This window comes from Alligator mississippiensis, chromosome 14 (assembly GCF_030867095.1).
Source record: "Alligator mississippiensis isolate rAllMis1 chromosome 14, rAllMis1, whole genome shotgun sequence".
Classification (NCBI taxonomy): Eukaryota; Metazoa; Chordata; order Crocodylia; family Alligatoridae; genus Alligator; species Alligator mississippiensis.
In genome coordinates this window covers 614,838-627,519 of record NC_081837.1, presented here as the reverse complement: position 1 = coordinate 627,519, position 12,682 = coordinate 614,838, and the positions used below count along the sequence as shown (strand labels likewise).

Sequence of the window (12,682 nt, the reverse complement as noted above, 5' to 3'; positions counted from 1 at the left end):
CTGTCAGCCCCCCGTGGCTCTCTGTGGGTAGCTGACAACTACCGACTGCCTTTCGAAGATTAGCGGGTAACATTTAGCGGTGGGATCTATTCACATTGATTGGGGGGAAAAGCACTTGTTACCGTCCAGGTCTGCTCAGCGTCAGAGAGATGGGAAGTCTGCTTCTCTAAGCCAGAGCCAGAGGAGGCCCCACGGACAGCCTTTGGGGGCTAATGGATCTGTGTGTTTAACAACATCCTGAGTCTGCACAGCAGCAATGAAGAGCGATTTATTTTCTCCAGGAAGGAAGGAGATTTGGCTAATTAGGAAGTAATGAAGGCCCTGTAAAAACAGCTATTGATGAAGAGCCAGTCAGAGAGCACTTGGGAAATGTGAGCAGACACAAATCAGCGGGGCGGGGGGCAGGACGCGTCCCCCCATGGCAGGGAACTGGCTGAGCCGCCGTGCGTGGCTGCCGCGCGCGCTTGGGGTCCCAGCTGCTGCACGAGGGCCTGGGCGTCCAGCGCGCAGGGCAGGATCGGGGCCCTGTGAATGATCTCTGCGGCGTCCACGTGCAGCGGGTGAAGGGCATCCTTGCCCCTCGACATAGGATAAGGCTGATCTCCAGTGCGTCCCGGCTGTGGAGAGCACTGGAGAACCCCTGCAGAAGGGCAGTAGGCGCTCCCAGCACGAGGGGCAGAAGGGAGCAGTGCAAAAGCACGGGTCGGAGGCACCTGCCAGCCACGCGACTCCCAGCCTCTCGCCTCTCTCATTTGGGCGCCATGAGAAATGGTGCAGGGACGCTAGCTGCAGAAGAGCTTGCCGCCTCTCCACTCCCAGCCCCTCTCGCCAAGGCTGTTTATAAGCAGTAGTGTTTAAATGCCTTTTATGTGGTGACTCAAATGATGAAAGGCCCAAAAATGGGACTAACAAAGACGAGTTGTACTTCAGAATAAAATACCATGAAAGCGGCAGATGCTGTCGTAAGAATAAATTGTATCAACAGTGATCAGATGGGGAGTGAAAAGTCAGAATGGAGCCGTTCCCTCTTTCCTGTTTCCAGCAGCAATGTCTGGGTCCATGAATCCAGCCAAAATCAGGTAGGAAGAAAGGCTTGTCTGACAAGGCTTTTCAAAGCTTCCCAGGAGTCTCTGGAGATGATGTGGCCACTTGGACAGGAAAACGGAGCCCCTCAGTTTTAATGAGCTTTTCAGCTCCTTTCCTTTTCCCTTTTGCCAGGATTTTTCCTTTAAATAAAACTATTTATTCTGTTTTTAACTCTGCAAAACGGGCATTTAAGCCACCGGGCGAGGAGTCCAGGGCTCAAATGCTGCTGTCACTGGGATGATTCAGATCCGTTGCGGGCTGCCATAAAGGCGTTTGGGCTGCAGCTGGTGCTAGACGGGAGCTGCTGGGCCTGAGATCTGCTCTGGACTCTGCTCCCCGAGCCTCGCGCACGCAGCCAGGCGCGCGAGTCTCGTCCAGGCGGCTGGCATTAGCGATCGGGACCGCAGCGGGAAAGGCAGTCGGTCTGGCGGGAGGGAGGAGCAGATCCGCACCTGGCTGCCTCTTGCAGACCACTCGGCAGGACCGTCCATCCGGGCGCTGGGGAGGGAAGGCTGCTGGCACAGGGAGGTAGAGCCCTGGGCTAGGCAGCGGTTTGGGAAGCAGGAGAGATGAATGTCCGTGTCAGGCACCTGCCTGCATATCCCTTGGCAGATGCATTGCTCCTGAAATGGCATGCTCCTTTTCCAGGTGGGTTTTGCATGGCTGTACGCTCTCACTTGGACTGCTTGCCTCCGTCTCTGGGGAGAAACCCTGCCACTGAAGACGAAGGTAGGCAAGGGCAGACATGAGACAGGCTGGGTCTCCTCCCGCAACTCGACTGCAGCAGGGACCTGCGCAGCGTGCAGGTGTTTCCTGATGGGATCCTTTCCCCACGCACAAGTGCATGCACACACCTTTTGTTCACTGAGTGCAGCTGGCAAGCCTTATTGCATTCCCGATTTCCTGGCGCAGGGCACATCAGTCCCGCAGTCAGGAGCTGCTGGAGAAATTGATTTGAGAGGGGCTGATGTCTGAACTCAGCATCTCTTGCTAAAGCAGTCAGACACTGGCGTGCTCGGCTTTACACCAATGCCAGGTCTCTGTGTGCCTCGTACTCTCTCCCATTACCTAGTGAAGAAGGGAACACAGCAGGATTATAATGGTGTGGTGAGAAACAGACTCAGATGAGCGTGAAGAAAAGGGACTGGAGTCACGTGAATGATCTCCGTGGCCTTGCTGGAGGGTATGCAGCATCCACCCGCAGGGCCGCGGCAGGAGTCAGGGGCCAGGAGCTGGAAGGTGGGGGCCGGGGAGCCGCCGTCGGAGGAGCGAGGAGCCGCCGCGCACCTGTTACAACTCTGTCCAGCAGAGCTTTAAATTGCAGGCACCGCGCTCCCCTCCACCCCCAGCTCCTTTCAATCTCGGCTCGGCTGTTCTCATCTAGGCCAGCGCGGCATTAATAGGAGTCATCAATCCAGGCTTCGGTGCTGACCACAAGGTCACAACCACTTCTAGCAGCGCCTTCGTTTGTGTACAGACACTTCGGTCCATTAGTACTTTTCTTAACCTTCTACTTTTGTTTCACAGCAACAGTATCTCCTGCCTCGCAAAGTGCATGGCACAGCACGTGGGCTGGGAGAAAGCTCCCGTTTCCCTCCTTTCCCACCTTTTAAAAACTGCCTACAACTCTCCAAAGAGAGTCAATACCCTTAAGCAGCTGCTGCCAGCCCCACACCAATTCTCCTGCACCGGATACAGCGGTGAGGCCACCGTTGCTCATTCCAGCCCAGTGCCATCAGCCGGTGCCCAGGGCCAAGCACATTTGCAGTTCCCTTCCCAGGTCCCCAACACTGCCCTCCATCACACCAGGTCTCCCCAATCTGCACTCAGCATGTAGCTTCACAGCGCCGTATCCCCACTGCTCGCCAGAGGAAACCCATCAGGGAAGCAGCCGAGCGCCCGTGGCCCGTGGCCCGCGGGAAGGGCTTTGGCAGGGCTCAGCACGGCACGGAGGGCTCCTTACAGCCGGGCCGCTGTTTCCCAGGCACAGCTACGAGGTGCTCTCGGCACCCAAAGTTCCCAGCCCGCCAGAAAGGGTGAGGGATTTTGAAGCCCAGGAAGAGGCAGGTTTTGTTCTGTGCAGTAGTAATGTGCGCGCATAAAATGCAGAGGACACACCATGCATCAGCGAGGGCATCCCTGTAGAAGGAGACAACGCGGTCCATCCAGCCTGTGGGTCTCCTTCGAGCCGCAGCAGGAAGCCAGGCAAGAGAGGGAGGGGAAGGTCAATGCCGAGGCCTAGAGGGAGGCTGAGCAGATTTCAGGGTAATGCTGTTTTCTTGATTCTGACAAGGGAAAGGCTAATCTGCATCATTGACATCGCACAGCCACTTCACTGCCACCTCGCGCTGCCGGAGGGACGCCAGCCACGAGGACAGCCCAGCCCGCGAGTCCGCGGGCAGCGCTCAGAGCAAGGCACCATTGCTGCCTTGCTGGACAGCGTGGAGAAACCCGGGACCAGAGCGCAACGTGGCAGTGGCGCCTGCCCGTGTCTGCAGGCAGCCTGAACCAGCAGCTCTGAGAGAGGAACGGCCACGGTCCACTCGACGAGCTGTGCACCCTGAAACCCAGCGCTGGCAGCGCACGTCCGCTCATTAGCCATTTTGCGACTGATCCTTTTGACAGAACCAGCCCTGCCTGTGCTCATCCCGCACCGCCCACCAAGACCCTCCGCACCAAAACCGCGACTGCCGACCACCGCTGCTCCCCGAGAACCTGCGGAGCCAATTCTGCATCAGCACAACAGTATAACACACTCGATTCAATATTAACACAGTGGCTTCGGCACTGATCTTATTAGTCGTGTTCATATTGAATTCACAGCAGCTTTGCAAAATCTCCTGGCACCCAGATTTCAGTGATTTCACAAAGGATTCAGGTCCGACTCACCACACAATACACAGGCCTGCGTCTACACAGACACAGGCCACCTCTCGCAGCACCAAGTAATAACCATAATGATGCTAAGTGCTTATCTAGCACATCCTATCCTCACATTAGCTAATTAAGCCTACAACAGCCTTGTGAGCTGGGGACGTATTATCCCCATTCTACAGGTCACAGAAAGAACGAGGTGATAGCTATTAACATCCCTCTGCTTGGTAACACCACACTGTTATGAGGCCTGTTTCTGCTTTGAAGGAGCTGAGCACAAGGCAGGCAGAGGCCTCTCAGCAATGCTGGCTGCTGGATCACACGGCTCCTGGGCCCTCGTGGCCATGCGCCCCTTTGGAGGGAGGAAGGCAGAGCCCAGACAGGCAAAATACCCTCTCAGGGCTGCCCGCCACCTTGCCCCTGAACACCCACTACCTGCTGGGGCTCAGAAAGCACGTCCCCCGGGGGCGGTCTGTCGGGGCGGATGCTCTGTGCAGCTTGTCCCGAGGCCCCTGCACTTGCCGTGGTCGCGGGGGTCCTGAGCCAGGCAGACGGCTGGTCCCAGTGGCAGGGCGACTCCTGTGCTCCCGGAGCCGGGCGCACGCCGCTGCGGGCATCTCCTCGCCTGCAGCGTGGCTCTCCGCACTTGCACTTGCCTCTGCTCTGAAGCACTTCTCACAGAAAGGAGGACCCCCGGGTCCCCGCCCGGGGAACGAGGCGGTGAATCTGCCTCCTCCACTTGTTAGTGTCTTCCGCACGAGACTTGCGTTCATCCCAGATGATTTGTGTCGTTTCACCCGTCACTGTTTTGTCGCCGCACCTGGGAGGCCTCAGTCGCTGGTTGCTTTGTGAAGAGAAGGATCCTTATCGCTGTTCTGCATGAACTGCTTTGCATTTCTGTGGACGGGAAGGAAAATCTCATCACCTCGGGATGGGAGGGAGTCGAAGTCGCTGATGATTTCCCGGGAGACGCAGATGGACAGACAGTCCATTACGCTGAAGTCCCAGTGCATCTCTCTCTCCTTGGGGAGCATTACAGCTCCCGTCTCTGCGCCCTGTCCTTTCCTCCCAGCCGGGGAAGCACGCTGTCCTGCCGTGGGCCGTGCGCACCCCAGCTGCAGTGCACCCGTGCTGCTCCTGCACTGGCTCCAGAGGCCACAACACCGGGCCTTTGGCGGCGCACCGGTCCCAGATCCTGAGCCCTGCGTCCCAGGGTCCTGCCCAGCTCGCGGCCAGGTGGGGTCCCAGCCCAGCGGGGCACGCGGTGCCATGGCCAGGGCAGTGATGGGAGGCGCAGGCAAGGAAGCCCTGCCTGGGGCACGCTCCTGGCCATGCTGTCCCGTCCGGGGAGAGCAGGGGACACGCTTGAGCAGTGATTGTCAACCTTTTCTCACCTGCAGACTCCTTTGGAAATTTTGAATGGAGGCGCGAGCCCCTCTGAGCTGTAGGTGTGGGCATTCGCATACTGTTGATTGATCACAGTCATCTTTCATGAACCCCTTAGGCACTGTGCGGGCCCCCGGGAGTCCATGGACCACGGGGTGAAATGGGCTAGGGGATTATTCCTGGCCTCACCAGCCTGCCTCCCCGAGCAGTTGAGGCAGGACGGAGCAATCTCCCGACGGGACCCCGGGCACTCGGCGCACAGCCACCGGACTTGTGCTCCCAAAGACGCCAGGAGCCCGCTGGCCGGGCGGCCCCCCGGCTTGCCACGCGCGGGGCGGGGAAGCACAGCGCGGCCGTGAACTCCCTGCAGCTCTTCTGGGGAAGGCATTCAAGGGAACCACTGGAGCAAGCAGAGATGAAGATCGGCTTCCAGCCGCACTCTGCACGCGAGCAGCAGGCCGGCGCCTCGCTGGGGAGCGGTCTCAGAGGACAGCCCCGGCTCCTGGCTTGCACGCCACCGCGCCGCCCTCGGGCCGTCAGCCCCGCCGCGAAGCCGGGCTGCAGAGCTGGTCCGCAGCGGCGGAGGCAGTCCTCCTCGCCTCGCCTCGCCTCACCTCGCCACCCAGACCGTTGTAGCAGAAGGTAAATTCCAAAATGGGGTTAAATGAAGACAAAAGATTAGAAGAAGAAAAAACACTCTGTGTTCTCTCCGCTCCCTGCATACATTAGCACTGAAACAAGTATTTAAATTAAACGAGTTTCCATATCTGAGTTTCCAATCCCACAGTCAGTGCTGCCACCGGGCTTCTTTTTTTCTATTTACTCTAGGTTGAAGAGAGAGGGAGAGACAAAGACAGAGAGGAGCGCTAATTAAACAGGGAGCTCCACATTAGGGTACAAATCCTTTGGACCTCCAGACACCTTGTCAAGGTCTGTAGCTATTTATTATTTTGCAGGGCGGTTTGTAGCTGCTGCCAGAGCCCCCCGCACCTGGGAGGGGCTGGGAGCAGCTCTCCGGGTGGATTAGTGTGCTGGAAGCGTTATTGCTTTCCTTCACTGTGAATTCGGGAGCGATTCCCTGATGGCTGCACTCTATATAGAAGTGAATCGGTGCTAATTTGTTTTTGAGGATCACACATCCGCCAACATGCGAAAGACAATCCTGACTTTCAATGTATGCTTCCAGCCACTGTTATGGCAAACAATAGCAAATAAACAAGCCAGCCGGTCCGGACCTCCCCTGGCTATTAGGCCAGATTTGGAGAATTGCTGCCCTGCAACGGACTTTAATTTCCATCACTCATGTAAATTTATGCCACCCACTTCCAGAGCCGCGTGTTTTGCTCTTTGTCCGCAGGTCTGTAGGCACCGGGCTCTTTATATTCGCACCTTGACGATGTCAGGCGGAATTACAACTCTGCGCTCTCTCCCAGCAGTGGCCTGCCACTGCCCAGATGGGCTCACGCCGCGCAAACGCTGCCGCAGCAGTGCCGCGTGCCCACAGAGCTCCCGCAGCACACGCTTGCACTGCAACGTGCTTCTCGGCCTGGAGCCGAGTCCTGGGGCCCTCTGGTCTCCCGGGACGAAGCTCCACGCAGCTGCGGGGCGCCGGCGGGAACCGGCTTGCGGCTCCCCGCGGGCCTGTCCTGTCCACCTGTTGCTTCTCGCTTCACTTTCAGTCGTAAGCAATGAGGGGCGAGGGGCAGCCTTTGCTTCTATGGCTCGTTTGTACAGGGCGAGCGCGGGGCAGCCCAGGTCTCCCGACGCTAGCGCCGCGCAGGAGGCCGTGGTCAGTCCCTTTGCCCTGGAAATGACCTGCTTCGCAGGCAGGGACTTTGAGCCGGGAAAGCAAGATGGCATTTTCACAGGCCTCCCCGGCAGCTCCCTCCTCGGTGATGCTCAGAGGAGCTGCCGAAACACAACTCGTGCTTTCTCCCAGCGGCGGGCTGCTCAGGGAGCGTGCGAGTGGAGTGACAGCAGCGGTGCTTCCTGACGCCCCTCTCGCCGGCACGGAAAGCCACAGGGATTGAGTATTTGGACTGAGTGTCACAGAGGAGAGCGAGCACGAAGGCTCCCGTCGCAGCTCCCTATTCCAGGTTGCCCTTGAGCTTCCCTGCCGCTGAGACTGGGAGTGAATACATGAGCGAGCCCATCGCCCTGGGGAGACCACACACCTGGTGCACGGCCAGCTGCCTGCCCAGCCACCTCCCCTCATCCATCTGTGTGGTTCGGAGGGACAGAGCCTGTAGGGAGGGCAGAGGGCCCTGCTGAAATGAAAGACAAAGCTACAGTTTCAAGCCGAGCTATTGATTTTTGCATTATTACACTAAGAAATTTATGGTCTGGTTTAGAAAGGCAATAAGAGACAGCGAGCAAGTTCCGAAAACTTCCAGGTGACCTTGGCCTTGACCTTGAGAGAGGGGGAGGAGCAGAGGAAGGCTGAACGTCCCCACGCAGGGCGAGCAAAGCCAACGCAGACCCCTAAGCCACTTGTCCTGAAGACGCTGTCCTCATCCAGGCTGGCAGAGGAGAAGGTTTTACCTCCAAGCAGGCTCGTGCCTGGCGTGGGAGTGCTGCCCGACAGCACCGAGGCTACCTAGCACCCAAGCAAAGCAATCGCCCTCCTGCTGGCCGGCAGCACGCCCCTCCTGTTGGAAGCACCGATAATGTCCTCGGAGCTCCTGGTTCTTTGTCATTTACTGCCTGCCTGCAGCACCGCTAATGCACTGCAGAAGGCTCGACTTCCGTCGCTCCCAGCAGGAGCAGCCTTCTTGGCACCGGGCTCAGGGCCGTAGCTGGTACCAAGGCGGCTGCTGCTGCGTGGCAGGGAGCCTGGACGGAGGCGGTACAGCTTGGTGCAAGAGAAGCTCAGGGGCGAAGGCAAAGGGCAGGAAGGATGCCAAGGGGCAGAGTGATCCGGGGCACCGGTCACTCTGCACGCTTCGATTTGACCCCCAGGTGTTTGGTGCGGTGGCGGGGCTGCCCTCAGCATGGCCAGAGCAGACTTACGGCAGGCGCTACGGGTTCCTAGAGGGGTCCTGGTTGCTAAACCTCGTGTCACGATCTCAGGTTTCCTCCTGACTTTTTAGGGGGTGCTTTCCAAGTGCGTCGTTTTGCACATGTTCCTTCCAAAAGCCTTGTACAGCGTCCTTCCTGCTGCGTTCCCTTGTGATCCACTGCATCTGGGAAGGGAATTCCCATTTTTAGAGGGGGGACAGGGGCATAAATTAGGCCAATAGCCAGATATGCGCAGTTCTGAGTAGCAGGTAAAAAGCATCCTCCTGTTCCTCCGCCCCCGCACCCCAAAATAACCCTGACATCATGCTCCATGCCAGAGCTGCGTGGAGCAAGTGGCCTCCAAGCTCGTCTTCTACCTTTGAGGTCACAATTGCCATTAAATCACAGCTTGCCTAACCAAATTATACAACAACGAAATTATCTCCAATGATTTTTATGTTGCTGAAATGTTCCAGAACCGCCAGGGTGATTACGGGGGGATTGGAAGCAGCTGTCACTCCATCAGAAACCATAATTCTAAGCAGCTGGAATCTGTCAGTTATTTATGACACCGTTTGCAGAAAATGATGAAGGTGGATGGGTGGCTGGCACCGCTCGTCTGCATCGCGCCGCGCGCAGGAAGGGCACCCCAGCGCCGGGTCCTGGCTCCTGGCTCCAGGAGCGACGTGCAGATGCTGCAGCGAGGGAGCGCGCTGAGCCCGGCCCCCCTGCAGCAGCCGCGGGGCTCGCACGGCACCCAGACGACACGGGTGGCACGGCGCCGCGTGGCGTACCCCACTGCCCTCGCTCCGCCGGCCAAAGGCAAAGCGGTGGCCTGTGGGGAATGTCACTGTGGTGGTGGCAGGCTAGGCCAGAGTTGTTTGCGCTGCAAAGAGGTATCTGCCGAGCACAGCGCCAAGGCGCCGGTGTGCTAACACACCCCGATGCCCAGTGCTTTGCTAGGCGCGGGCCACCTCTGCCGCTCGCTTGCTGCCTCTCAGATGGCGTGTGGAACAGGCACTTCTGGAGCTGGCGTGTCCATCGGCCGCTGCGCAACCGTCCCTTTCTGGGTCACTCTCCACGTTTCAAAGCAAACGCTCCTGCAGGCTTGAAACCCGGTCTTTGTCTCTATTCCAGAAAGTTTGGTCTGACAGAAACAATGTTGGGGAGATGGGAAATGTCTCTGCAGCATGTCCATAGCCAGGCAGTGAAGTTACACCAGGTGTGAATTTGGCCTCAGGCCTGATGACTAAGCTCCTGCCTCCTTGATAGCCCCGACTGCGAACAAAGGCCCGGTGCTTTCCCCCACTTGCAGCCTGTTCTAGTTAAGTATTATTATTTATACCACGGAGTAGCTATAGATGGTGTTTTATAGCAGTAAAATACATAAATCGACAACCAGACGACTAGGTCCTTGCCCTAAAGAGCTCATAAATCTAACAGCACGATCAAGACCAGTAGCACACAGCAAGCAGTCCACGGCACGGCGTGTGGATGCAGCCAGCCTAGACAGGTCTTGCAGAGCAGAAGTTTTAGGAGGAATTTGAAGGGAAAGCTTGCCAAAGGTAGAGGCAGAACCTGGCCTCGGAGACCAGGGTTGTGCCCTGGAAGCCCCCCACGTCGGCTGCCTGTGAGAAGCATAAATGTAGGCGAGGCAGCCTGATGCAGCGAGGAGTCTGTAACGGCGCTCGGCCGGGCTGCATTCGCGGAGGTTGGACGGCCTGCGCATCCCAGCCGCCGCGGCTCTCCGCCAGGTTAGAGCCTGCTCTGCACGGCACGAGCCTGAACGGGGCCGTGCCTGGGGCTGAGGGACAAACAGGGGAGCACAAAGCCGAACACCCCCGCAGACACCCCGCCGGAGGATTTTCCCCTAGCGTGCTCCTTTGGGCTACGGGCAAGTGAGACTCGGGGGCGTCTGAGCTCCAAGGCCTCCAGGTGCGGGGCTTGCACACTGGAAGCCTGCCAGGGGTTTGGGAGTACCTGAAGCCCCAGGCTGACGTCTGGGACGGAGGATGCTGGGCGGCGGTAGCGCCGCGCGGACTTGAATGACTGTGTTCTGCCCAGTTGGTGGCATTCGGAACGGATTTGGCTAATTCGGCCCGAGACACTAAATTAAAAAAAAAGAAAGAAAGATGTAGACAGAGCAGAGACGCGGCCAAAGCAGAGCAGAGACAGCGCAGTGTCTCTTGGGGACCGCTGGCTCTGCTCACCAGCCTCCCAGCCCTTCTGACCCCTTCAGCTCCAGCACAAGTTCAGGCTTACCGCGAGATGCATAATGGGGTATAACAACTCATCCAGTGCTGCATATAGCAAGTCCTTATTCATTAATAATGCATTCAGGAGGAGTGATTTCCACTTCCAATAATAAGGCTGATACGATAGAAACTAGCAGGTAATGAAGAACATTTATAATGATGGTAGTCTAATAATGAGTGTAATACCGTTAAAAGTAAGACTGCAAGCTGGACACATCCAAAGATAAATTATTTCAAGCATCCATTAACTAATGCCTAATTAATGCCCAATTATAAGAAGCTATATGGGAAATAATCTGGACAGCCCAATGAATTCACTCCAGTCAGGAAGATCACAGTAAAAACCCAAGCGAGTGCAGAACGAGACCATGAATGGAAACGTGGGGTGGAAACAATGCGGTGGCTGCGTGTAATAATAACAGTGAGACGCCAGCCAGGTCGCTGGCATCTTTACCAGTGTCAGCAGTGCTGCATTTTCTTAAAACGCTTAATTAAAAGGTTTCCACAGCGTTTTTCCGTTCAGCTTTTCAAACTCTCCCTACCCGTCTACTTTTGACACGCATGCCAGTGACACTCCATCTGCCTCACAGCTTTTGCTGGAGGAAGTTGAAAGGTCTGCACTCAAGATAATAGAAGGTTTTTCAGCAAGTTAATCACATTCTGGCTTTCTGCAGAGGAAAGAAGGTCCCGGCAGGGGACTCGGGCTCCTAAAGAGCAGTTGTTCTGAGCCGTGGTCAGCGGTGGCCCTCCCAAATGAAGGAAGGGCTGTGACACGCAGGCTACTACGCAGCAGTGGAGCCACGCGACAGGTCACAACAGCCTAGCAGGATTTATGAGATAAAGGGCTTAATAGTTCCCACTACACACTTCACTGGTCCCGGGCTGCCCACCTCTGGATTCAAGTCTGGGGCCCGCTGATGCGACCAGGCTCTCACCTATCGCACGGTGACGGCGGATAATCACAAGACGCAACGAGCAGAAGTTACTGCCATCTTCAATTGTTGCTGTCAAGGTGTAGTTAGAGGAAAGGTGCCCGCTTTCCTCTGTACAAACCCTATCTGTGCTGCTAGGCTCCTGTTCTGCGCCTGTTTCCTCAGCACCATTCATACAGCATCAGTGCACATTAGCCCGACACACACCTCCTCCGCCAAAACGAGCTTTGGACCACGCTGACTCGCATCTATCTGGTCGTTACGGGACAAGCCTGACTCTTGGGCAGTTTCTCAGCCCTGTGCAGGTGTTTTCAACGCTGCCACACGGGCTGACACCGCTGCACCCATCCACGTGGCAGGGGAGAAGGGGCCGGCCCCGGCGCAGCGCTAAGTGACCTGTGCCGTCATCACCAGACACGTTATCCCCCACGCCGCCAGGCTAGCACGCTGCACAAATGCACCAGCAGTCTTGTTAGCACGGAGGCAAACGTGTCACGGGGCCGTGTGCTGAACTCTCGCTTTTAGGCACCGAGCAATCCTCCGACCCGCTGCTTGCACCGGGGAGGTGGTTTCCCGAGCCAGCCCCTTTGGCACCAACCGGCGTCGCGGGGGGAGCACGCCCCAGCGATCGGTGCCCGGGAGGACGCTGCTAACAAACACGGAGTCCGAGCACGTCTCCGCGGTTCAGCGTCACCGCTGCTACAAACGGAGACAAGGGAACGGACCCATCCCTGCTGCGCTGCCGAGTGTCTTTGTGCCCAGATGCAAAGCGCAGCTTTTCTGACAAGTTTGCAGCTGGGCCTGGGAAACGTTTGGTGACTGGTCCGAGCACGGCTGCCGCTGCGGGCTGCAGAGACGGTTCTTTAGGCAGAGAACGAGGGAAGGTCGGGGACAGACACAACCTCTAGGGATGAGTACTTGTACGGCACCAGAGCCTTACAATCAAAAACGTATAATGGCGAAGCCACACTAACATGCGAGTGGCTTGCAGAGCGCGCCCACCACACAACGGGAATAGTAACCGTTCCAGTTATTACACACTTCTGACTGACGGCCCCTCTTTGTCAATGGCACAGGCACGAGAAATCGTTCACACCAGCAAACGCAAACCTGCAACTTTTGAAGGGCACGATCCAGAGGAGTCCACTGCTC

The 12,682-nt window shown here is 57.3% G+C and overlaps 1 protein-coding gene across 1 annotated transcript in view; it reads left to right on the top strand.

Moving 5' to 3' along the window:
* RTN4RL1 (reticulon 4 receptor like 1) overlaps positions 1 to 12,682 on the top strand; it is a 46,109-nt gene that overhangs the window by 27,780 nt on the left and 5,647 nt on the right. The window lies entirely within an intron of this gene.